General features: G+C 38.4%; 1 long non-coding RNA gene across 2 annotated transcripts; it reads right to left on the reverse strand.

Annotated features, from left to right (window-relative positions):
• Positions 1–11,520: 11,520 nt before the first annotated feature.
• On the reverse strand, positions 11,521–24,057 carry LOC121493926. 2 transcript variants are annotated; one of them, XR_005988592.1, is made up of 3 exons: positions 23,998–24,057; positions 19,525–19,622; positions 11,521–12,271 (listed from the first exon to the last, which is right to left on the reverse strand). It is a non-coding gene; the product is annotated as an uncharacterized LOC121493926 (long non-coding RNA). The 2 variants fall into 2 exon arrangements; XR_005988591.1 differs by lacking the exons at positions 19,525–19,622; positions 23,998–24,057 and adding an exon at positions 15,980–16,041.
• Positions 24,058–24,326: the final 269 nt, after the last annotated feature.

Here is a 24,326-nt window from a genome sequence, read left to right on the forward strand (position 1 = left end):
AACCTTCACAGGCATAAATATTTAAACCATAATGCTAATTTTAACAAACTGCGCTAAAGCTGCTTCAGCTGAGCCTGTTTGTCAATACTAGGCTTTGTGCGATGTTTCATACATGTATTTGGAGAATTAAAGGATGTGTGTTTTTCATTTGCAGTTTGCTTGTGTAAATGAGGTTGTAAAAAGGCAGATAAACTAAAAATGTTTGTGGTATGAGGAAATAAAAGAATGGAATTAGCATTCTGACAGCTCTTGAATGTATGAGTTCCACAGCTAAATGGAGGGTGAATGGGAATTGTTGTAATTAGCCCAGATCCTCCATGTCCTTATTTCTTCATTCCAATCCTCAGATGTTTTTAGAAGCCTGGTCTCAAAACAGGTGCCTCCTCTCCCTTAGAAGCTGTCAACCCCCTTGCGGAGGGGAGGTACCTGCTGGATGGATAAAAGGACCCCTGGAAGTGGATTTTTCTTTTACTCTAGACTGCTGCTGTATGAGTCAGTGGTCACAAGGGGGATACTGGTAACTTGGGTGCTGTGTGTACTCTAACTAGAGATGAGATGTAGGATTGTGAATCAGCAAGCCCAGCCAAGAGCTATTGCCAACCCATGTCTTTGGCAGGAGGAAAGAGATATTGATCCAGCCTCTTGTAACATAACCATCTTCTTCATTGGTCAGTCCACTTTTCTCAGAGCTCTGACTTTATCTAAATGATTCTAGGACAGTTCTTGTCAAACTAACCTGCATCTAGATGTGTTGGGATCCTAGGATGTACACATTCTTACTGGTTCAGTGTGCCTGGAGTAGTGCCTATGTTCACTTCTAGAAAGCTCCCAGGAGCTGCTGAGTCTACTGTTCTGGGCTACATTGAGTAACGACTCAGATCACACTCTGTCCTTCAATTACAGACAAGTCTCAACTGACACTTCTCTTTAGTTCTAAGATCTTTTAGCTATATTCTTCTCATCCTGAAAACCAGAACTCGGAAAGGAAGCACCACCTTTCCTGAGCTTTACCACCTGAGCACAACTGAGAATCCAGGATTTTAGGAACGGAACTATAAGCATAGAGAAGAGCAAAGGGCATTATCCCTGGTGGAAGCAGTTGCAGCTGAGCTCAGACTCACATTCTCACTTAGAATACAACTGCTGTTACTTGATCCAAAGGCTAGTTTCCTACCCATCAGGTCTCATGGATGAGTAAGAAGTCAGCTTCTGGTCCTAGAATGCCTCTGCCATCTGGCTCATTCCTGAGGCTGTTCATAAGTCTTTCTGCTCAAGATGGAGAAAGCCTGCCTTGGCCACTTCTTTCTAAACCACCACTTACAAAAACATGAACCATGAAATGTGTGGAAATCCAGGATATGATGTGGGCTTAGATAAGGGGCTCTTTCAGAGCTATAAATAGGCTGCTTAATGGCAAGATTTTTATAGGTGCCGCTAATAAGCTTTTCATTTAAGTTAAGGCTTCCTTCCCTTTTGTATAAGCCATCTGAGTTCTACCAACTGCTGTCTCTTCCATTATGCTTTTGGTAAATGTTTAACATTACTTGTAAACACTTCTGAACTTACAGGCAGAGATTTAGAAAAGCAGGAGTTAGAAGAGGAGCTGATGAGGACTGGTTAAAAATGTGGAGACCTGGGTAGGCAACCTTGGCTGGGAGAAATACCATAAAAACATGAATAGTCTAAAGAGCATAAGTAAAGGTTGAAACTAGCTGGAAACTAGAAATGCTGGGTGAGCTATCTGGATTGCAGGGATTGGTGAGCATCGCAGTTTACATTTGCCTTCCACCTCAATAGCATGGATGGGAACAGGCCCAGGGGTCAATCCTACCACCTCAGAGCCCCAGCCCATGCCAGATCCAGCCATTCCATCAAAGTGGCTCCAGCGTAGCACACAGCTCTAGCCATCTCACCAAGGTGACAGAGGCACAAAGCATACTAAAATACTCTAGTCTGCACCATTTCAGCTCCCCATAACTTACCAGGGCACGTAACCTGCATTCATTTTGCCTCCAGCTGCCCTGCCAGGATACCCCATATGGAGTGCTCTGGTATCTTTCCAACCTGTGCCCTGCCTGAGCTTCAGCAACCCATGAAAATGAGAGGAACACCTGGAGACACCCAGCTTGCACCCACTTCAGCTGTCCTGTTGGAGACACTGTACAGAGAGCCCTGAAACTGCCCAGCCTGTGCCCATTTCAGCTTTGGGCATACCACCAGGGCAGGCCCAACATAGAATGTCCTTAGACCCCTGCTCATGCCAGCCACCATTCCTGCGATCCACACCTCCAGCCAGCCAGTCACCAAGCACACAATCTACACAGGAGACAACCATGCACAAGACCATTCCTTCAAGTTTAAAAGTAGCTATTCCACCTAATTCACAGAAACACAAAAAGTCAAGTAAAATGAGACCTAGGAATATACTGCAAATGAAAGAACAAGACAAAAATCTCAGAACTAAATGAAACAGAGGAAACCAACCCACTTGGTAAGGAGTTCAAAGTAATCATCATAAAAATAGATGCTCACTGGACTGGAGAGAAGAGTAGATGAACTTAACATCAACAAGAGATAGAAAATAATTTTTAAAAGATTCAGCACTGAAGAAAATACAATTAACTGAAATAATATACTACAGGGAATCAACATAGAACATGCAGAATGGGTCAGCAAATGAAGACAGAATTTAAAAAGCACCCATGCTGAACACCAAAAAAAATGGGGGGGTGCACCTGGGTGGCTCAGTGGTGTAGTGTCTGCCTTTGGCTCAGGGCATGATCCTGGGGTCTAGGATTGAGTCTTGCATCACGCTCCCTGCAGGGAGCCTACTTCCCCTCTGCCTATGTCTCTGTCTCTCTCCCTCATGAGTAAATAAAATCTTCAAAAAAAAAATGTTTTTTAAATGAAGACAGGTTAAAGATCTCTTGAACATCAAACACTAACATTCGCATTTTAGGGGTCCAAGAAAGAGGAGAGGAAGAAAGGGGCAGAAAAATAGTAGCTAGGGAATTCCTTAATCTGGGGAAGAAAATAAAAATCCAGGTTAAGCACAGAGAGTTCCAAACAAGATGAACCCAAACAGGTCCACACCACAACACATAATAATCAAGATATCAGAGATTAAAGATAAAGAGAAAAATTAAAGAGCAACAAGAGGAAAGCTATTGGTTATATATATAAGGAAATGCTATAGGGCTATAAGCAGAGTTTTCAGCAGAAACTTTGCAATCCAGAAGAAAGTGGTACAATATATTTAAAGTGCTGAAGGAAAAAAATCTACAACCATGAATACTCCACCTGACAAGGTTATTCAGAATTGAAGGAGAGGATAAAGAGTTTCCCAGACCAAAAAAAAAAAGTTTAAAAAGGTTCATAACTATGAAACAGGCCTTACAAGAAATATTAAAGGGATTTCTTTAAGTGGAAAAAAAAAGTCATGATTAGAAGAAAATTATGAAAGGAAAAAATTTCATAACTAAAAACAAACATACAGTAAAGGTAGTAGACTAATCACTTATAAAGCTAGTATGAAGGTTAAAAGACAAAGTAGTGAAGTCAGTTATATCTAAAAATTAAGGGGATTTTAAGAAGATGTAAAATATGACAACATAAACATGGAAGAGGGGGAGTAAAAATTTAGTGATTTTTAAATATGTTTGAATTTAAGTAATAACATAGACTGCTATATTCTTACGATGTTATTTATAAACATTATAACTACAAACCAAAAACCTAAATGGATAGACAAAAAATTATTTTAAGAATAAAAGCATAACACTAACACTCATCAATCACAAGGAAAGAGCAAAGGAACAGAAAACTGCAAAAATAGCCAGAAACAATGAGCAAAATGGCAGTAAGTACATGCCTACCACTTTAAATGTAAATGCCCTAAATGCTGCAATCAAAAGACACCGGATGACTGTATTTAAAAAAAAAAAAAAAAAAAAAAAAGACCCATTTATATGCTATCTATAAGAGACTCACTTCAGACCTAAGACAAATGCATCTGAAAGTGAAGGGATGGAATAAATATTCCATGTAAATGGAAGAGAAAAGAAAGAAGCCAGTTAGCAATACATAGACAAAATAGACATAGACTTTTTAAGATTTTATTTATTTATTCATGAGAGACAGAGAGAGAGAGGCTGAGACACAGGGCAGAGGGAGAAGCAGGCTCCCTCTGGGGAGCCTGGTGTGGGACTCGATCCTACGACCCCAGGATCACAATCTGAGCCAAGGCAGACAACCACTGAACCACCCATGTGCCTGACAAAAGACTTTAAAACAATAATTGTAACAATAAAAAGAAGGGCATTACATAATGATATAGAAATCTCTCTCAGAGAAGAGGATAAAACGATTATAAATATCTATGCACCCAATATGGGAGTACCTAAATACAGAAACCAAATAATACAGAAACCAAATAATAGCAGATGTAAAGGGAGAAATTGACAGTAATACAATAACAATAGAGGACTTTAAACATGTCCCACTTACATCAGTGAATAGATCAGCCAGAAAATGAAGTGTTTTTGAACAACACATTAGACCAGAGGGACTTGACAGATATATACAGAACATTCCATCCAAAAATAATAGTATACATTCTTTTCAAATGTACATGGAATATTCTCCAGGAAAGATCACATGTTAGACCACAAAACAAGTCTTAATATATTTAAGATTAAAATCATATCAAACATCTTTTCATGGCACAATGATACAAAACGGAATCAATTACAAGAAAAAAACTGGAAAAAAAAAAACCACAAAGATGTGGAGGCTAAACAACATGCTATTAAACAAAAAATCAACCAAGAAATCAAAGAGGAAATTAAAAATTTGTGAAGACAAAGGAAAATGAACACCTATCCAAAATCTTTAGGATCCAGCAAAAACAGTTCTAAGAGGAAAATTTAGAGATAGGTACACCTTGAGAAACAAAAATCTCAAATAAACAATCTAACCTTACACATAAAGGGCCTAGAACAAGAACAAAGCCTAACGTTAGTAGAAGGAAATAATAAAGAACACAGTGGGGAAAAAAAAAAAAAAAAGAACACAGTGGAAATAAATGATAGACTTTAAAAAGAAATAGAAAAGATTCCCAAGACCAAGGGCTACTTCTTTGAAAAGATAAACGAAATTGTTAAATCTTTAGCTAACTCATCAGGAAAACAACAACAACAACAACAACAACAAAAAGAGGATTCATAGAAATAAAATAAAAAATGAAAGAGAAATAATAATTGATACCACAGAAATATAAAAAATTATAAGAATACTATGAAAAATTATATGCCACCAAGTTGGACTACCAAGAAGAAATGGATAAATTCCTAGAAACATACCATCTTCCAAAAGTGAGAAAGAAATAGAAAATTTGGGATCCCTGGGTGGCGCAGCGGGTTGGCGCCTGCCTTTTGGCCCAGGGCGCGATCCTGGAGACCCAGGATCGAATCCCACATCAGGCTCCCGGTGCATGGAGCCTGCTTCTCCCTCTGCCTATGTCTCTGCCTCTCTCTCTCTCTCTCTCTCTCTCTCTCTCTGTGACTATCATAAAATAAAAAAATAAAAAAGAAATAGAAAATTCAAACAAACAAATTATTACTACTAAAATTGGGATGGTAATCAAAAAACTCCCAACAACAAAAGTCCAGGACCAGATGGCTTTACAGGTGAATTCTATCAAACATTTAAAAAAGAATTAACACCTATTCATCCCAAAGTGTTCCAAAATAGAAGAGGAAGGAAAGTTTTTAAATACATTCTATAGGCCAGCATTACCCTGATATAAAGACCAAAGACACTACAAAACAAACAAACACATAGCCTATATGCCAATATCTCTGATGAACATAGATGTAAAAACCCTCAACAAAATATCAGCAAACTGCATATAACAATACTTTAAAAGGATCATTTACCACAATCAAGTGGGGTTTATTTCAGGAATGCAAGAATGGTTCAATATTTGCAAATCAAAGTGATACACCACATTAACAAAACAAAGATTAAAAACCATGTGATTATCTCAATAGACCCTGAAAAAGCATTTGATAAAATTCAACAATGGTTCACAATGAAAACCCTTAACAAACAAGCTTAGAGGGAACATACCTCAACATCAAAAACACCATATATGAAAAACCCACAGCTAACATCATACTCAATGATGGATCTAGGATCAGGATCTTAGTGGAAAAGCTCTCAGTTTTTCCATCATTGAGAACAACCACTTTTATTCAACATAATACTGGAAGTCCTAGCCACAGCAATTAGACAAGAAAAGGAAATAGAAACCATAAAAATTGGTAAGGAAGAAGTAATACTGTCACTATTTGCAGATGATATATATTACACATAAAAAAGCCTAAAGATTCCATCCAAAAACTACTCAAAGTAATAAATGAATTCAATAAAGTTGCAGGATAAAAAAATTAATACCCAGGAATAGGTTGTATTTCTACAGGGTAATAATAAAGTAGCAGAAAGGGAAATCATTAAAAGTTTCATTTACAATTACATCAAAAATAATAAAACACCTAGGAATAAACTTAACCAAAGAGGTGAAAAACCTGTACTCAGTTTGAAAACTACAAAACACTGATGCAAGAAATTGAAGATAACACAAACAAATGCAAAAACATAGCATGCTTATGGCTTGGAAGAATTAATATCATTAAATGTCCATACCACCCAAAGAAATCTACAGATTCAATACAATCCCTATCAAAATACCAATAGCATTTTTCACAGAAATAGAACAAATAATACTAAAATTTGTGTGCAACTACAAAAGATACCAAATAACCAAAGCAATCTTAAGAAAGAACAAGCTCTAGGTATCACAATCCCAGATTTCAAGATATACTAGAAAGCTATAGTAATCAAAATGGTATGGTACAAAAACAGATAAACAGGTCAATGAAACATAACAGAAAGTCCAGAAATAAACCCACTCTTACATAGTTAATTAATCTATTACAAAGGAGGCAAGAATATACAATTGGGGAAAAAGACAGTTTCTTCAATAAATATGTACTGGGAAAACTGGATACCTGCATGCAAATGAATGAAACTAGACCACTTTCTTACACCATACTCAAAAATAAATTCCAAATGGATTAAGGACCTCAGTGAGAGACCTGAAACCATAAAATTCCTAGAAGAAAATATAAGTAATAATCTCTTTACCATCAGCTTTGACAACATATTTATGGATATGTCTCCTCAGGCAAGGGAAACAAAAGCAAAATAAACCACTGGGACTATACCAAAATAAAAAGTTCCACACAATGAAGGAAACCATTAACAAAACAAAAAGGCAACCTACTGAATGGGAGAAGATATTTGCAAGTGATATATTTGACAAGAGGTTAATATCCAAAATATATTAACTTATACAACTCAACACCAAAAAAACAACCAATCTGATTTTAAAAATGGGCAGAGGACCTGAATAGACATTATTTAGAAGACATACAGGTGGCATACAGGTGGCCAATAAAGACATACAGGTGGCCAACAGACACAAGAAAGAGGCTCAATATCACTCATCATGAGGGAAATGCAAATCAAAACTGCAATGAGATATCACCTTACTCCTGTTGAAATGACTAGACTCCAAAAGACAATAAATAACAAGTGTTGGATTGCCTGGGTGGCTCAGCGGTTGAGCATCTGCCTTTCGCTCAGGGTGTGATCCCAGGGTCTGGGATCGAGGTCCGCATCAGGCTCCTTGCAGGGAGCCTACTTCTCCCTCTGCTTATGTCTCTGCCATTCTCTCTCTCTCATGAATAAATGAATAAAATCTTTTACAAAAATAAATAACAAGTGTTAGAATGTGCAGAAAAGGAAACTCTGTGCACTATTAGTAGGAATGTAAATTGGTATAGCAACCACGAAAAACAGTATGGGTTTCCTCGAAAAATTAAAAATAGAAATGTCATCCAGTAATTCCACTACTGAGTATTTTACTCAAAGAAAATGAAAATATTAATTTGAAAAGATATATGCACCGCTATAGTTACTGCAGCATTATTTACAACAGCCAAGATATGTAAAAGCAACCCATGCATCCACTGATACAGGAACAGACACATACATACACACTGAAATATTGCTCAGCCATCAAAAAGAATGAGATCTGACCATTTGCAACAACATGGATGGACCTATAGGGTATTCTAAGTGAAATAAATCAGGCAAAGAAAGACAAATACCATATGATTTCATTTATATGTGGAATCTAACAAACAAGCAAGCCAATAAAGAAGCAGAAACAGACCCATAAATACAAAGAACTGCTAGTTGCCAGAGGAGAAGGAGTAGAGATGAGAAAAATGGATGAGGGAAGTGGGAGGCATGGGTTTCCAGTTATAGAATGAATAAATTATGGGATATATGGTATAGAGTAGAGAATATAATCATTTATATTGTAGTAACATAGTATGGTAACAGATAGTAGCTACATTTGTAGCTAGCCTGGCATAATGTAAGGAGTAGTCAAATCACTATGTTGTACATTTGAAACTAATGTAATATTGTTCATTAACTCCATTTCAATTAAAAAAATGACAGACTTGAATGTTAAACTTGAAACCATAAAACTCTTAGGAAAAAAAGTGATAAGCTTCTTGACATTAATCTTGGCAGTGACTTTTTGGATTTGACCCTAAAAGTAAAGGCGGAAACGGCAAAAAGTAAACAAGTAGGTCTACATCAAACTGAAGAACTTCTGCACAGCAGAGTAACCATCAACAAAATGAAAAGTCAACCTACTGAATGAGAGAAAATATTTGCAAATCCTCTATCAGATAAAACGTTGACATCCAAACCCTATAAGGAGCTCATACAACTCAACAAAATAAAAGCAATCTGATTTAAAAATGGGCAAAGGTGGGACACCTGGGTGGCTCAGCAGTTGCGTGGCTGCCTTTGGCTCAGGGTGTGATCCCGGGATCCAGGATCCAGTCCCACATCAGGCTCCCTGTGAGAAGCCTGCTTCTCCCTCTGCCTGTGTCTCTGCCTCTGTCTGTGTCTCTCATGGATAAATAAATAAACATTAAAGAAAGATGGGCAAAGGATCTGCATATTTTCCAAAGGAAATATACAAATGGCTAACAGGTACATACAAAGGTATTCAACAACACTCATTATCAGGGAAATGCAAATCAGTGAGAGATCACTTCACACTTGTTAGAATGACTCATCAAAAAGACAAGAAATAAGTGTTAGCAAGAATGTGGAGAAAGGAGATTGCTCATGAACTGTTGATGGAAGTGTAAATTTGTGCAGCCACTATGGAAAACAGTATGCGGAGGTTCTTCAAAAAATTAGAACTAGTACTGATATATATTCCAGAAATTCCATGGGTGTAGATCTGAAGAAAATTAAAACACTAACATTTATCTGTACCCCCTCACCACCATGTTCACTGCAGTATTATGACAATTGCCAAGACAGGAAAACAATCTAAGTGCCCATCAGTGGTTGAATGAATAAACCAAGTATGATATAAATACATACAATGGAATCCTATTAATCCATAAAAGAGAAGGAAATACTGCCAGTAGTGAAAACATGGATGGACCCTGGGGGCATTATGCTAAGTGAAATAGGTCAAAGACAAAATACAGTATAATCTCACTAATACATGGAATCTTAAAACACACATGCCCACAAACTCATAGATACACAGAACACATAAGTGGTTGCCAGAAGTGAGGGTTTAGGGATGGGAGAAATGGGTGAATGAGGTCAAAAGGTACAAACTTCCAGTTATAAAATAAGCATAGTAACAGTTGATAATACTATATTGCATGTTTGAAAGTTGCTAAGAGAATAGACTTAAGAGTTCTTATTATAAGAAAAAAAACTTTTCTGTAGCCATGTATAGAGACAGATGTTAACTAGACTCATTGTAGTAATCATTTTGCAATATATATGAAATCATTATGTGGTACACTGGAAGCTAATATAATGTTACATGTCCATTATACCTCTATTAAAAAAAGGAAGAGCAATGCACTATAACACAAGGATAGGAAAGAAGGAACTGTTACAACATGAATGAATTTCACAGATGTGTTGAGTAGAGAAGCCAGATTAAAAAAAAAAGAATATATGCTGTATAATTCAATTTACAAGTTTGAGAACAGACAACACTAAGTGACAATTATCCAACCCCGCTAGTGGTAGCCTCTGGGTAGGAGTAGACTAGTACCAACTGGAAAGACATAAAAGAAACTTCTACAGTGCTAGACTTGTTCTACATCTTAATCTGGGTAATGATTCATAGTTATAAATATAGTATATGTTTAAAATAGTTATAAATAAATAGAGTTATATGTTTAAAAGTGACCAAGCTCTACACTTAAGATGAGCTCACTTTAAACATGTTATGTATGTTATACCTCAAATGGGGGGAAAGTGGGTAAAAATGATTTAGAAGGAACTTCTGAGCAAAAACTATCTCAAACTGTATAACTGCATTTTTTATACCTTTGAAACCATTATGCTTTCATTGTGCTTCCCTCCCCCCCCCATTTAGGACAAGGAATACCTTATTTAAACCCATCAAAGAAATGGACAGATTGTGTCTGTAACAAAGCCCTGTATTCTCAAGCATAGGCCACTAATCATATATGAGAGTATATACTGCCACATATAAATTAACTGATCAGCGCACAATCTTTCAAGACTTAAAACAGAATAAGCTTCCCTATAAAATCAGCACCTCTGTGACATTTAGTATTCCTCTCCTTTACCCTCTCCTTCAACAGAATCCACACCAGCCTCCTCATAAGCCTTCTCAAATGCACCCATGTCCTCAGGGGCCTCAGAAAATTCTTCTTCCTCCATGCCCTCACCCACATACCAGTGAACAAAGGCACACTTGGCATACATTGGGTCAAATTGTAGTCCAGAAAAGCCCAGGCCTCAGCAATACCTGTAACGTTGCTCAGCATGCACACAGCTCCTTGTACTATAGCCAGGTCTCCACTGGGTACTGCAGTGGCCGGTAGGTGCCAGTGTGAACTTCATCAATGACCGTGGGTTCCAGGTGTACAAATGCTACCCTGGGCACATGTGTGCCAGCACCTACCTCACTGAAGAAGGTGGTGAAGGAGTCATCTCCTCCCCCAGTGGTCCTGTCACTTGGCATCTCTCCGTTGGGCTGGATGCTGGGTTTCAGGTAATAGAGCTCCCAGCAGGCATTGCCAATCTGGACACCAGCCTGGCCAACATGGATGGAGATTCATTCATGCATGGTTGCTGCCTTGTGGCTGCTGAGCAGAAAGCGAGGAGGAAAAGGAGATTGTTGCTTCTTGCAGGACTCTTAAGTGGTCTAAGTAAGAGAACCTGCCTCACCACGCCCTCTTAATGAAAGCTGTTTAACAGCTAACACCTCAATCAAAAGTAATATGTTCTGAAGTTCCTAAGAAATTTATCAGGACTGGGTTCAGAGGGGTACAAACACGTCTAGCATAAAGCAAGAGCATAGACTTGAGTTCAAATTCTTACATTTATATATATTAGCTGGGTGACTTTAGGCAGTTCATAACATCTTTGTTTCTATTTCATGTGTAAAAGGCAGGTGAAAATACCTTACAGAGTTGCTATGGGTTGGAAATGAGATAGTGCACACACAGGCAAAGTACATCAACTGTACAGTGTTTTTACTTCCTACTCTATACCCCTAGAGAGTCAGAGGAGACTGTTGTATTAAAGATGACACAACCTGCATCTCCCTTCTACCAACATACATTCTTAATGATCTTTGAAATAATTTGCCTTTCCAAAAATGCAATGGAGAAGTCAGCAGAGGAAAAATAAATTGTATCTATAACTAGGAACTAAAATTTCTGGGGGAAAGGGAAATGTGAGAATGTCCTCATATGTTTTTCCATCCTTAGTTTCACCTGGCAAACACAGTTCTGGTGAGTTACCTAGAACGTTTTTTTCTCTTTCCAAAATAAAACCATATGTCCTGAATTTCATTGGCTCTCCTGTAAAGCAGAGGAGTTTGGCATTTTCAAGATTCTTGGTTGCAAGTGACAAAAAACCTGGTACCAACTGGCTTTAAATAAAAAGGATTATATGGGCTTGCAGAACATCCAGGAGGTGGCACTAGTTTCAAGCACAGCTTATTGGGCGCTCAAATACCACCAGGTCTTGGTGTCTTCCTCCCTCTTCGCCTCTGCCTTCCCCACAGCAGCTGAGCAACTCCAGGCATCCATCCCATCACTGGGAGATCCTAGGGGAAAAGAGCTCATTAGCATAAACCCATAGGAAAGTCTGGGTCTGTCTTTGATTTCACAAAGAAATGTGCTGTAAAAGTCAGGAGACTGGTTTCTAGTTCTGACGCTATTCCTAGAATACCCTATTCCTAGCGTTGTACGATGTTGAGAAGTCATTTGCTCACTCTACACCTTAACTGTCTCATTCTCGAAATAAGGAGATAAAATCTCAAAGTTTTCTCGGGTCTGTTCCAGAGCTAATCCTTCAGTTTTTCACAGGAAGGGCTTCTTCCTCTGGAGTTAGAGAATAGTGCCCTCTCATGGTCTATTCTATAGTTGCCTTTCTATTTAGTTTTCATTGGTTTACATTTTCCAACTCAAAGAGAAACGATCTGAACAAAATTGTTAAAAATGAAATTCCATATTGAAATCTATTTTATTTCCACTCCCATTTTAAATGGAAATAGGCTTGTGTTCTAGTATCCGCAGCTAAAGCTGCGGATTTCATATTTATTACTACTCTTTTAGCTGTATCCACACATTTTCTTTGGTGGTGTTTTCATTGTTCATATTTTTATTTCTTATGATTTGTTTTTTGAACAATGTGTTATTTAATGGCATGTTACTTAATTTCAAAATCTTTGGGAATTTTCTAGATATCTTTTTTATTATTGATGTCTAACACTTTTTTAAAGATTTACTTATTTCAGAGGGAGAATAAGCAGGGGAGAGGGGCCGAGGGAGACAGAGAGAATCAGGCCACGCTGAGCAGAGGCCTGACGCGGGGCTCTATCTCATGACCCTGAGATCATGACCTGAGCCAAAACCAAGAGTTGGATGCTTAATTGACTGATACACCCAGGCACCTAACATCTAACAATTTCACTGTGGGCATACAATACTCTGTGTGATTTAAAGCTTTAAATTTTAGGCTTGTCTCATTGCTCAACACATAATCTCTCTTGATAAATACCCCATGTTCCAGTGAAAAGTGTATTTGATATGTGCAGTGTATCATGTTCTTTATTATGTTGTGTTTTTTAGAATACTCAACTCTTTTGAATCCTTTATACTTCCTTTGTCTGCTTTACTGTCAATTACCAAGAGTGGAGTGTTGAATCTCAAAATATGATTGTGGATTTGTCATTTCTCTCTTTAGTTTTGTCAGTTTTTGCCACATATACTTTGAGGCTCTGTTAGCAGTCACCTTCATATTTAGGATCAGTAGGTCTCCTTAATGAATTGACCTACTTATAACATAATAAAACGTCCCTTTTAATCTCTGGTAGTACTTCTTATTTTGAGGTTTACTGTGTTTGATATTACTCTAGCCACAACACCTTTCTAATAATTAATGCTAGTATGATAAACATTTTCTATCATTTTACTTACAACCTATCTAGGATTTTATACTTAAGTGTGTCCCTTGTAAACACCTGAATAGTTGAGTCCTTAAAAATTTTGTTTTAAATTAAAGGTCATATTCCACTATCATTTACTGTAATATAATAAACGATAAGGTTGGGTGTAAGTGTATCATGTTGGTATTCATTTCCTAGTTGTTTCAGCTGCACTTTGTTCCTTCAATCCTCCTTTCTTGCCATCTTTTGGTATTCCATCTTATCCTTCTGTTGACTTAATTAGATATCTTTTTAAATTTTTTTAAATGATTCTTCTTTCTGCATCTTTTAAATGATTACTATATGCATGTCTAACTTACCATGGTTTGGCATGGATTAAACTGTCAGTTCATATACAATGTTAAGAACCAGACCATGGCATACTTTCATTTACCTCCTCCCATTCTTTGTGCTCTATTGCCATGTATTTTACTAGTATGTACACTATGCTACTCATAATCCAATGTGGATGTTTTACTCTAAAGTAAAATATCTTAAGGCCTCATATCTTAAATATGTAAAAACTATCAAAACTCAACAGTAAAAAGGAAATAATTCAATTATATAAAGGGCAAAATATATGAAGAGATATTTCAATAAAGAGGAGAGAGGCAGATGGCCAAAAAGCACATGAAAAGATGTTCAACATCATTAGTCAGTAGGGGCATGCAAATCAAAACCACAATGAGATATCACTTCACATCTATTAGGAAAGCTAAAATAAAAAATAGCGATAATACTAAATGCTGGTAAGGATGCCCCAAAACTGGATCACTGGCACATTGCTTTAAAGTGGTGCACTCTGGAAAACAGCTCAGCAATTTTTTATAAAACTAAACATGTAATTGCCATTCTTACTCAGGAGTTGCAGTCTTTGGCATTTAGCCCAGAGAAATGAAAACTTTCATTTACACAAAACCTGTACATGAATATTCATAGCAGCTTTATTTCTAGTAGCCAAATACAAGAAACAACCTAGACATCCTTTGAGGGGTGAATGGTTTAACAGTGGCACATCTGCCATCAAATATTATTCAGCAATAACAAAGGCACAAACCATGGTTATAAGCAACAATCCAGATGAGTCTCCATGAATTACGCAGAATGAGAAAAGCCCAACATCTATTAATAGTTGCCAGAGTTTAGGGATGGAGTGAAAAGAGGGCAGGAAAAAAGTGGGTATGGTTATAAAAGAATAGTACAAGGGGTCTTTGTGGATGGTGGATCTATCCTGTTCCTAGACCATGATATTATACACATGGACCTGCACACATGATACAATTATATAGAACTAAAAACACACACATAAATGAGTTATAAGTAAAACTGGGGAAATCTTAGTAAGATTGATGAATGATATCAACGTCAATATCTTAGTTGTGATACTAGATACTAGAACTGTAGTACAGTTCTGTGGACTGTTTTCACTGGAGAGTATTGGGTAATAGGTACGTGGGATCTCTCTGTTATGTCTTATGACTATGTATGAATCTATAATTATATCAAAATAGGGGCACCTGGGTGGCTCAGTTGGTTAAGCGTCTGCCTTCAGCTCAGGTCATGATCCCAGGATCCTGGGATTGAGCCCCACGTTGGGCTCCCTGCTCAGCAGGAGAGTCTGCTTCTCCCTCTGACCTTCCCCTTGCTTGTTCTCTCTCTCTCTCTCTCTCTCTCTCTCTCTCTCTATCACGTTCTCTGTCTCTCTCTCAAATAAATAAAATCTTTTTTTAAAAAAAGGTAATTGTCCCAGGTGCCCGGAGATATAAAGAGATAACAACTGTTTTTATTATCATGGACTGTTTTTATTATCATGGAGACACAGAGTTAGGAATCCAATGGTTTTAGAGATGGCAAAGTCTAATTTGTCATGCCCAGGAAACAATTTAATTGTGAGAGGTGAACTTTGTTGTCTGATAATCATACTGGTTAACATTTATAGCACAGTTCTAAATACTTGATATGCAGCATCTCATATTTGATCTTTACTACAACCCTCTGAAGTAGGATATTATTATTATGGCTATTTTGCAGATGAGGAAACTAAACCATAGATTAAATAACTTTCCTGAGTTGTTAAAAAAAAGAAGGAAGGAGGGAAGGAAAGAAAAAGAGAAAGAAAGGAAGAAAGGAAGAAAGAAAAGAAAGAAGAAAGAAAGAAAGAAAGAAAGAAGAAGAAAGAAGGAAGGAAGAAGAAAGAAAGAAAGAAAGAGAGAAAGAAAGAAAGAAAGATAGAAAGAAGAAAGAAAGAAAGAAAGAAAGAAAGAAAGAAAGAAAGAAAGAAAGAAAGAAAGAAAGAAAGAAAGAAAGAAAGAAAGAAAGAGGCACCTGGGTGGCTCAGTCAGTGAAGTGTCTGCCTTCAGTCCAGGTTGTGGTCCCAGGATCCTGGGATTGAGCCTGGGTCCGACTCTCTGTTCACTGGGGAGCCTGCTTCTTCCTCTTTCTCTTCCCCCTGTTTGTGCTTTCTCTATCAAATGAAAAAATTATTTTATTATTTTTTTAAGATTTCATTTATTTATTCACGAGAGACAGAAAGAGGCAGAGACACAGTCAGAGGGAGAAGCAGGCTCTATGCAGGGAGCCCCATGCAGGACTTGATCTAAGGTCTCCAGGACCACACCCTGGGCCGAAGGCGGTGCTAAACCACTGGGCCACCAGGGCTGCCCAAAATCTTTTTTAAAAAAGAAAAAACCAGGACAATTCTGTTTAGCCAATCTTGAGTTATATTTCAGCATTATATAAAGGACACTAGGTTATTTGTCAAAATCTTGGGTTCTAATGCCAGTATGCTACTCACTCGAATTTTAAGTTGAGAAGTGATTCAACAATTTGGTTACCCTAGTTGAAAAAAGAAATCGGAGTACATTTCTAGAATCCTTACCACATGAGCATTCTATATTTTAATGATTCCCCGATTCTAGAATGAATAGTAAAAAAAAATGTTTTCCATCCCCATTCTGACAGTTCAAGTCATCTCCAGTGATGTCACTGCTTTCCCCTTTCTCCTCATTTAGGTGTTTATCAAAGATCCACTGTAGGCTGTGTGTTGAGTATTTGGTTATATGTGAGCTCCTGGATGCCCCCCTCCCCCACTTTCTGTACCTCTCTCTGCCACAGGCTTCCCTAATGCCTTCAGACATAGCAAATTTCAGATGACAACATAGCAATCATTTACTGAGTGCTTACTAAGTGCTAAAGATTAACACAGGTGATGTCATTTAGTCAACATGAAACCCAGCGAAATGGTACTAACATCAGTTTTCTTATACTTGTGGCTTAGAAAATGTAAACGTCTGAGTTAAGGATAGTCACTGAGAGTGGAGGGTTGAGGCAGGTCCCAAACCCTAACCTACATAACTCAGACACACCTAGCAACATTGCCTATGCCCTGAAACCTTCCAGAAGGTCATTTTTTAGGAGGTGGATTACTCCATTATGATTTTTTTTTTTAACTTTTCACTTTCCTTTCTGAAACTTTGCATTTAACAATCATTTTAACCAAGCCACCTTGAAATTCTAGCAGCTTCCTTAAGGTGGCAGTAGAAGTACGACCCATGTATGTGCAGCCTTCAGTCTCCACTTGCAAGTATCATACTTCAGAAAATCAGCTTTTGGTCACTTCTGGAATTATGTAAAATGTAAAATTAGGGCACTCTGAATGGGGGAAAAAAAGAGTTCTGAGCATCCAGGATATTGACTCCAGAGAAATTCAACCAACTTGCAAAACAAAGAAAATAACTTCCTGTGGGGACAAAACAAAGCACCTACTTGTTGCCACCCACCCATTTGGTAACTGACCTTGATAGTCTTCCAGCCCCATACACAATAGCCCTCACCATAGATGTTTTCCCGTTTCCTCTGCCCCCTTGAAACCAAGTATTTGAGAATAAACAGTGTGTTTCTTCTTTCTTGATTTGTTCCAGTGACTTGTAAACAACGGAACCACTGGCATATGGAAATGACACATATTTTTCTTTAACCCATATGAATCCCTGCCTTGGGACTAAAGGAAAAAACAGAATGATTCATACAAGGTTCTTAAAGTGTTTAGTCAGGACAAAAAACAATCAGGCAATAAACATTTATAGAGTTGCATCCAAGTATAACAAATCTCTTTGGGCTGTTTGCCCAGCACATGACTCTGTTTTAAAAGAAATGTCTCATTCATCCACAAAATTAGTTCACAGGAACCATGTTTCTACTTCAAGACTCTGGGCCACAGCTGATTGGATTATAGGTAAACACCTGATTCCAGAGGATGGAATTCACTGTCTGGCCAGAAGTCAACTGCGTTCTTGCAGCTGTAGCCTTGGTTGTTCAACCTTCCTCAATCCTAGGTGGTACTCTGGGTTGTTTTTGGTTAAGCTTATTTTGGATGGGTTTCTGTTACATGCATTTCTTATGAAACACATCGAAGTCCTATGTTAAAGTCTAGTGAGAATATAAGAAGGAACGTATGACTTGTTCTTTGCCCCCATGGGAATGGTAATCTTCCTTGCTAGAGAAGAGAATTGGTCTTCTGGAATCCTAAATTAATTTAGCTCCGAAACCCTGAGAATGTCCTTTGTTTTTCCTCAGAGCCTTAGTTTTGTTCTCAATAAACATGGAAATGATGACATTTGCCTAATAAAGTCATCTCCCGCAGGCAGTATCCATCTGGCTAGGTACTGTTGTGCCCAAGATTACGTATCCTAGAAACCACCAAGGAGCCAACACCAATGCAAAAAGGTACCTGGCTCGAAGAAGATGCTCAATAAACATCAACCTCCACTCTGTCTAATAAGCAGGTCCTTTGGCTGGTCTCAAATGCAAGTCACACAAGCACTATGGAATTTTTAATAGGAAACAAATTTATCTTTCTTAAAAATATATGTATAGCCATAATAATGGCTGTTTAGCCAGGGATAGATTCTCTGTGTGGAACCTGCTAGGGTAGAGAGTAGGGAGGGGACAAAGAGGAGGGTCTCTGCTCCAAAGAAATAGGCTTGTGGACAACAAGACTAAGGCCTGATTCTTGAAAGAAGAGATTCTTGAGTAGTACCTTTGTTTTAAGCCAATGTTGAAGGTTGAGAGAAAAGTCTGGAGGAACTCTTGAGCTCCCATGCTTGGGAATACTGGAGCAGGGAGAGTATAATCTTTCTAACTCAACAGCTTCCCCTTTCTGTTAATGGTCTCTCTTGTGAAGAAAATTTTCATATAATCAACTCATTCTCATGAAAGATCCCAATATGCGTACCCCTTCTCTAGGCATTTTTCAAAGAAGTTGGAATAACATAAACAGAAAAAATAATCTATTCATGGAATTTCAGGCATCAATGGGGAAACCTTTCTTCCTAGGGTGGCTTTAAGTCACCCATTATAGATGGACATTAGATCGATTATCTGCTGTGCCTAGAGAAAAGATTCCCAGGCCCTGGAGCTCCTGGAATGTTACTTAGGTTCTCACTGCCCTGTTACTGAGAAAACTGGCAATGCAGTGGTAAGTTGCATCTGGCAGCCAACAAATATTCATTGAGCATCCACTCAATATCAGGAACTATTGAACTGGAAATGCAGCATGACCAAAACAGACAGTTCTTCTCCTCAAAAATCCTGCATGAATATACACCAAGTGTTATACACAGGGTTTATGACTCAGATTTTTTCATCGTCCACCCTCCCTGGATTCATTTATGAGTTCTATGAAGAACACAGAAGAGTTGCTTCCTGAAAGCCCTTTAAAACAGCGAGGCACTAATATCTCCCTACATTATTCTTTTTTAAAAAACTAAAATACAGAAAGCAGAGGACATTTTCACCCATTTTGCTGCTGAAGGTTGAATAGCGTTGCTACCCCAATGGTTCCAACATCAATAGACAGTGCTGTTACTTACCATATATTATATCCCTAGTTTGGCTCCACAGTCTGGTTGCCCAGGTTGGACAAGTATGGAGGTGACAGACTTGTTTGTGCGCATGCATGAGACAGCCACTAGGAACATATGGAAATATTACTGGAACCTGCCATGAAGCAAGGTCAACATCATCTACACAATTGAACAGATAAAACAACTTTTTCAAAATTAAAGGACTATGTGTAAGTAAGGTTCCTTCTGGAAAAAATAAACAAGACATGAAATAAGGATCCAGGCTTGCTTGGTATCACAATGCTCACCAGAATGGGATCCAAAATATTTTAGTTGTTTTCTTCCTCTTTTTAAAATATGCCCCAAATATGCAAGACTGAGTTTGGTCAAGAGAGCTTAGGTTGCATTCTTTGATTGATGAAGAAGGGATGAATTTAATACACTGCTAAGCTTTAAAAAAAAAAAAAAAAAAGAACAAGAACAAGAACAAAACTAAGAAGGATCCTCTCTTCTTATTTTTTGTCTCAAAAAAGCCCCTGGTAAGAGGAAGTTACTATTAGTGAAGTGAATGTTTAGTATGATCAGAGTCACTTACAATAAATCAGTGTTTGTAAAAAAAATAAATAAATAAATCAGTGTTTGTGAAGAACATACCAGCTTAAGGAATCATTTACCTGAGAGTTACTGAAATAGTAATACATAATTCATTAACACATACTTCATATATGTACATACTGTATTCTTAATGTAAGCTAGAGAAAATAAAATGTTATTTTCTTTAATTAAAGTGTCATTAAGAAATTCATAAGGAAGAGAAAATACAGTTATAGTACTGTACATATTGGAAAAAATCCACCATAAATGAACCCATGCTGTTCAAACCTATGTGGTTCAAAGGTCAACTGTATAGACAAATATCAAACCATTATGTTGTACACTTGAAACTGATATAATGCTATATGTTCATTATATCTCAGCAACAAAAAAAATTAGCCTAAATGAAAAAAAATATTCAAAATACTATTATAAATTTTAACTTGATGTAAAACTTACTTCAAGCCATCATCAAAAGAGTAGAAAGATGAATAACTGTGAAGAATATTTGTCACAGTATGACAAAAGGTAAATGTCCTTAATATGTAAAGAGTTCATAAACATTGAAAACTAAAGATATTAAGACTGCCTAGAAATGGCAAAGGATATGAAAAATTATTCAAAAAAGAGATAAAGCTTAGAAAGACATACTGTGTTCATGAATTAGAAGACTTAATACCATAAATGTGTCAATACTACCCAAAGTGATCTACAAATTAGCAAAATTCCTATCAAAGTCACAATGGTGTATTTTTTAGGAATAGAAAATCCATCTTATAATTCACATAGAATCTCAAGGCACCCTGAATGGTCAAAAGAAGTAAATTTGGAGGTCTTATACTTCATTATTTCAAAACTTATTACAAAGCTATAGTATCTAAAATGGCATGGTATTGGCATAAAGATCAATATATAGGCCAGTGGATAGAATAAAGATCCTGGGAATAATCCATCATATATATGGCCAAAGAATTTTTGATAAGGGTGCCAAGACCATTCAAAGGACAAAGGACAGTTCTTTTAGCAAGTAGTGCTGGGAAAACTGTATATTCATGTGCAAGATAATGAAGTTGGACTCTTACCTTACACTATACACAAAAATCAACCCAAAATGAATCAAAGACCTAAACAAAACTCTTAGAGGAAAATATAAAAGAAAATCTTCATGACATTTGGGTTTGGCAATCATATCATGGATACAAAACCAAAAAGTAAAGGCAACAAAAGCAAAACTGGTCAAATGGGACTATACCAAACTTAATAACTTCTGTGCATCAAGCTGCAGGCAGTCATCATAGCCAACAATGCCAGGACTACCTCTGCTTACCAGAATGCCCACAGAAATCACACTGAAACTTGCAACAGCAAGGGGCCTGGAGCCACCCTGCCAAACAGCATGCCTGAAGTTGCAACCGGGTTTTGCAGTTGGCAGGGCTTTGCAGCCAGCTGTGTCATGGCCACCCCTGCTCACTTGTGCACCTGTAATAGTCCCAACCAGTTCACATGGCACTGTGCTCACAACACTTGAAGCTATGCTACAAGAGGGCACACATAGCCCACACAGGGGAAATTCCTAGAACACCTGGCTCTACTGGCTCAGGAAAGATATTACTTTTTGGCTCCACAGGACATCTTTATAAGGCCATGCTTTTAAGAAAAGAGACATAGCTAAACTACCTAATATAGAGAAACAAACACAGAGAGTCAGGCAAAATGAAGAAACAGAATATTTTCTAAACCAAATAATAAGAGTGACTGATGAACATCATGATTTACTTCCCCTTCCCCTTGATAGCATAGTCAGGAATAAGGTCTAGATGCCCTAGCTGGCTCATTACCCCAAAGAGCCCCAGGCACCTACCCCACATACCACCCCCTGCCATCACCCCAAAGTGGCTCTGACATGCCACACAACTGGACAACCCTGGTCAGTTCTCACTATAGCTTCAGCTGTTATGACAAGATGATGCAGGTGCAGAGTACCCTGAACACTAATGACCCACATCACTTAAGCTCCAGATAGCTGGGTGCTAAGGCATTCTAGTCCAGAGTGCTCTAGGTCCTCCTGGCTCATGCCTGCTTCAGCTCCACTCACCCCACCCAAGGTGTCTCTTATATGGAGTATCCCAGAAACCTCTAGTCCAGGCTCATCTCAGTTCCAGCCACCCTACCAAGGCACGTTTTTTTGTTTGTTTGTTTTGGTTTGGTTTTTTTTTTGCAGAAAAATGTTTTATTCTTTATACAGATTTTACTTCCATAGCCACCAGAAAGATTCTTTCATTTCCTCTGACAGACCCTGTCCACCTGTTATGTTGCCCTCCACATAGTGCTATAGTAACATATATAAATATCTATGGTACATTTATACATGCGTACATGCCTTCTAAAGCACTGCTAAGACACAGACTAGGCTTGCACACAATGGGGGCTTCTGAGGTGCCACTTAAAGTGATCCCTGGTTTGTCTTACACAGGACTTTCAGTGAGCTTGGTCTGGCCGTGAGTCCTAGTTGCCAGAGAGGAGTTAGGATGATGAAAAGAGACGGCATATTTAGAGTGAGGTCGCCACATTTTGGAGATCATAAGAGAATGGAAATAGGAGGTGCCAGGCTAAGCAGGAGATGGCACGTGGGAAGCCACTGCTTTTACCAGGTGGATCACAGCCCTCAGGTGCTGCAGTGTAGACTGATGCCCAGCCTGACAGTGTGGCCAGCTGACGTGGCCCCAGGTAAGGGTGGATCTGGGAGCAGTGCTGGCTGAGCCCCACTGGCCCCCAGGCACCTTTGTCACTTCCACACGAGGGACACTGCACATAGCACCTCAGCCCCATCAGGTGAGAATTGTTAATTTCCTTATTTTGCAGATGAGAACACAGAGGCACAGAGAAACCAAGCTCCTTGCCCAAGCTCACACAGCTAGTAAGTCACAGAGCTGGGATTCCAGCTGGGGTGGCCTGCCTTCGTGCACTGTTAGCCACTTTGCTGTATTGAAATAGAAGTTGATGTTGAATCAGAAGTATCCTTGGATGTTAGGTTAAGGAATTTGGACTTTATTCTCTTCAAAATGGAGGAGTCATGGGAGGCATTAAACATTTTTAAAAATTGTGACATTAAAGAAAATGTTAAAAACCGTAAAACAAAACAAAACAAAACAAAAAAAACAAACAAAAAAACCCATACAATATGTGTTGTATGAAGTGGCCAGGAACCCCCCTGGCCCACACCCTGTCTCAGATCCAGCCTCCCTACCATTGTGCATCCTATGTAGGGTACCCCATAACACTCCAGCCCACACCTGCCTCAGCTCCAATCGCCTTCAGGTCATCCCTTGCATTGAGCATCAAGCAATACCCAGCCCATACCCACTTTAGGGTCAGCTGTCTTGCCAGGGCATCCCCAGAATGGAGTGTCCTATACATGACCCCTTGCCCACAATAGCCACAGAACCAGCCAACCAAAGTCACCAAGCACACACAGCCTACACAGGGGATGATCATATACTAGACAGTTCCTTTGAATTTAGGAGGAGTAGCTGTTCCATCTAATTCATAGAAACAAATACAGAAACTCAGGTAAAATGAGTAGACAGAGGGTATGCTCCAAATGAAAGAACAAGACAAAACCACAGAAAAAGAACTAAGTGAAACAGAATAAGCAATATACCTAAAAAAGAGTTTAAAAGAATGATCATGGGGGCCTAGGTGTCTCAGTCAGTTAAGCATCTGCGGGATCAGGTCATGATCCCAAGGTCCTGAGATCAAGCCCCCACATAAGGCTCCCTGTTCAGTGGGGAGCCTGCTTCTCCCTCTCTCTCTGCCCCTCCCCCTCCTGTGCTCCCTCTCTGTCTCTCAAATAAATAAATAAAATATTTTTAAAAAATAAAAAAATAAAAGAATGATCATACTCACCAGACTGGAAAGAAGAGTGAAATAACTCAATGTGAACTTCAACAAAGAGATAGAAAATATAAAAAAGAATCAATCAGGGATCCCTGGGCGGCGCAGCGGTTTGGCGCCTGCCTTTGGCCCAGGGCGTGATCCTGGAGACCCGGGATCGAGTCCCACGTCGGGCTCCCGGTGCATGGAGCCTGCTTCTCCCTCTGCCTGTGTCTCTGCCTCTCTCTCTCTCTTTGTGTGACTATCATAAAAAAAAAAAAAAAAAAAAAAAAAAAAAAAAGAATCAATCAGAGTTGAATGCAGTAACTGAAATGGAAAACACACTAGAGGGAATCAATAGT

The sequence above is a fragment of the Vulpes lagopus genome, chromosome 1 (genome assembly GCF_018345385.1).
Source record: "Vulpes lagopus strain Blue_001 chromosome 1, ASM1834538v1, whole genome shotgun sequence".
NCBI classification, from domain to species: domain Eukaryota; kingdom Metazoa; phylum Chordata; class Mammalia; order Carnivora; family Canidae; genus Vulpes; species Vulpes lagopus.